Below are 3,180 nucleotides of genomic sequence, written 5' to 3' on the forward strand. Positions count from 1 at the left end.
TGATCCTGAATGCTGTTTGGCTAAAACTACATTCCAGCCGGTGTCTATTCCACAAGTTACCACTCGCTAAATCTATGATGTTAAAATGCCTATTTACTCTGTTCCATCTGACTGCACTGTCCACTGTCTCATCAGCCCAGCCAGTCAATGTATAAACTTGATCTCCACTATTAAAAGCCTCTAGACATTATCTCACATTTCTTTTAGACTAACTTTCGTTTTCAACACTTGGAGATTTGACAAGGGAGCGGTGTTTCTCAGCCAGTCGAAATCGTGATTCAGCTGGCATCATTTTTATGGATATATACAAAGAAATGTCAATTGAAAAAAAGGTATATAATAAACAGCTTTTAGAAAAAGTCTCTCTCTCTCTCAACGTGACATCAAGAGACAGGTTGGAATGTCTGACTGATGGTGGTGTTTGAATTTATGGATACAATTTGGGACGTGATTTGTTGCGGGACAAAGGTCCAAAATTCCCGCACAATTCCGGATATGTGGTCACCCTATTCCCAGGTGAATGGGGAGGCACAGAAATCACATCAATACCTTTGTCACCTAACACTGAATCTAAGAATTGATGCTATAGCTAGCAATCAATAGGAAACTGACTGAACCACTCAAAACTCCTCAGCTTTCCAAATGGACATTTGTGTGAGGGCCGAGATGCCCATTCCTTACTTTTGTTCGCTACATGTCGGGGATGTTATTCACGATGACATATTGTTCTGTTCTCACGATTCTCTAGCATGAAACTGCACAGAGGATGCGTGACTATATTGACAGAAAACTGATTCCATGGGATTGACTTCAGTAGTTGGAGTGTCAGTAGTTGTAGTGACAGTTGCTTCGTCAGCAGTTGACGTGTCAGCAGTTGACGTGTCAGCAGTTGACGTGTCAGCAGTTGACGTGTCAGCAGTTGACGTGTCAGTAGTTGACGTGTCAGTAGTTGAAGTGTCAGTAGTTGGAGTGTCAGTAGTTGGAGTGTCAGTAGTTGGAGTGTCAGTAGTTGGAGAGTCAGTAGTTGGAGAGTCAGTAGTTGGAGTGTCAGTAGTTGACGTGTCAGTAGTTGGAGAGTCAGTAGTTATAGGGGCATCAGTAGTTGGAGTGTCAGTAGTTGGAGTGTCAGTAGTTGGAGTGTCAGTAGTTATAAGGCCATCAGTAATTGCAGTGTCAGTAGTTGGAGTGTCAGTAGTTATAGGGGCATCAGTAGTTGGAGGGTCAGGGGTTAAATGGGTAGTAGTAGTTGTGGGGTCAGGGTCTATAGAGGAAGTAGTAGTTGGAGGGTCAGGGGTTAAAGGGGCAGCAGGAGTTGGGCTAGTTATGTCAATGGTGGTTGTAATGGCAGAGGATGTGGTGAGATCCACCTGTGGCAAAGAAACTGACAAAAACATATTAAGAACTCAGTAAACCACATAAACAAGGATACATAGTGTCAGTTCCTATAGTCATAGAAGATGATCCATGCTGTTCCAGTTTCATTGTGTCTGCATCAGTGTAGAAATGTTTTCTACTGTACTTTATGACAGAAATAAATCTTTATCACTGCCAATAAACGGTTGACAGTTGATAGCAAAGGCTACTCTGTTATCAACTGTATCTGAGACCTGACAGTAGTCTATTCACAMTCAATAGTGTCTGCATAAAAACATGTCTGAAACAATGTCTTAATAGACACTAATGTATTCTTCACAGCAAACAGACAAAACATTGATCAATCATTGACAATAAACCAAACTTTTAAATACTTAAACCAAACTGTAAACTCAGTAAGGTCACATATTGGTAATAATCAATTGACACGTTAAATGAATCATACATTTTTGCACATCTGAAGTGAAAGCAAATTTCCTACACAATTCTCAATCATACAAGAAACCTAACAACCATCATACACTGAGTATACCAACATTAGGAACACACTCCCCAACAGACACACACCCTGCTGCCCTCAGAACAGCCTCAATTTGACAGGGCATGGACTTTACAAGGTGTCAAAAGCTTCCCACAGTTGTGTCAAGTTGGCTGGATGTCCTTTGGGTGGTGGACCATTCTTGATACAAACTGTTGAGCGTGAAAAACCCAGCAGCGTTACAGTTCTTGAGACAAACGGGTCCGCCTAGCACTACTCCTACTATACCCCGTTCAAAGGCACTTACATCTTTTGTCTTTCTCATTCACCCTAGAATGGCACACAAACACAATCCATATCTCAAGGCTTTAAAATCCTTCTTTAACCGGTCTCCTCCCCTTTATCTACACTGATTGAAGTGGATTTAACAAGTGACATTAATAAAGCATCATAGCTTTCACCTGGATTCACCTGGCCAAACTGTCATGGAAAGAGCAGGTGTTCTTAATGTTTTGTACACTCAGTGTAGTCTGAACATCTTAAATCACCCTGAATGAATCGAATATAGAGCAAGTCTTACCTGTAGCAAAGACAGCCATAATCCATAGCTCCTTCATCTCTGCTGTTTCCAGGCATSCAGTGTCAGCAGACTGCACATTATTAGGATGTCTGTTGTTCTAATGCTGTGCTGCTCTCCAACTGTCACAGAGACTGTAGTAACATGCAGATACCAGTTAATGATTTACTATTGAAATTAAGGGGGAAGTACTGTACATTGGCTCCAGCACAACCCACATTGTCAACAGGATCAGTAAAGACACACACAAATAAGTCAGCTATGTGACAGGATGAATACAATGGACCAGTCAACCAATAGCATTACCCTTCTCTATGCAAAACATTCTTGGTTGCAGCAGGGAAGGTACAGTACAGTTCATGTTTTGGTAAACAGAACATATTTTTTTCCACTAGATCAGGTGTAATTAGATCTCCTGATTATAGTTGAAGAATAAAACAAAGTAATGGAAGTGTCTTGGAGGTCTGGATTAGAATATGAGGACACTAGAGGGTAGACTTCTCTAGAACAGGGTTTCCCAAACTCAGTCCTGGGGCCCTCCTGGGTGAATGTTTTGTTTTTTGCCCAAGCACTACACAGTAAATTAACATAACCAACTCATCAAGATTTGATTATTTGAATCAAACGACATTGAAATGACTRAAACCACATCAAAACTGTGATGAAATTATAATGGACCTACATGTATAGTCACTTCACTCTGTCTAGCTTGATAAAAGTAATCGAAACAAAAGCTAGACAGTCAGGGAGC

At 41.0% G+C, this 3,180-nt stretch overlaps 1 long non-coding RNA gene across 1 annotated transcript; it reads right to left on the minus strand.

The window, feature by feature from the left end:
• Positions 1–1,047: 1,047 nt before the first annotated feature.
• On the minus strand, positions 1,048–2,580 carry LOC112079637 (uncharacterized). Its single transcript, XR_011479317.1, has 2 exons — positions 2,433–2,580; positions 1,048–1,381 (listed from the first exon to the last, which is right to left on the minus strand). It is a non-coding gene; the product is annotated as an uncharacterized lncRNA (long non-coding RNA).
• Positions 2,581–3,180: the final 600 nt, after the last annotated feature.

The sequence above is a fragment of the Salvelinus sp. IW2-2015 genome, unplaced genomic scaffold (genome assembly GCF_002910315.2).
Source record: "Salvelinus sp. IW2-2015 unplaced genomic scaffold, ASM291031v2 Un_scaffold8784, whole genome shotgun sequence".
Taxonomy (NCBI): domain Eukaryota; kingdom Metazoa; phylum Chordata; class Actinopteri; order Salmoniformes; family Salmonidae; genus Salvelinus; species Salvelinus sp. IW2-2015.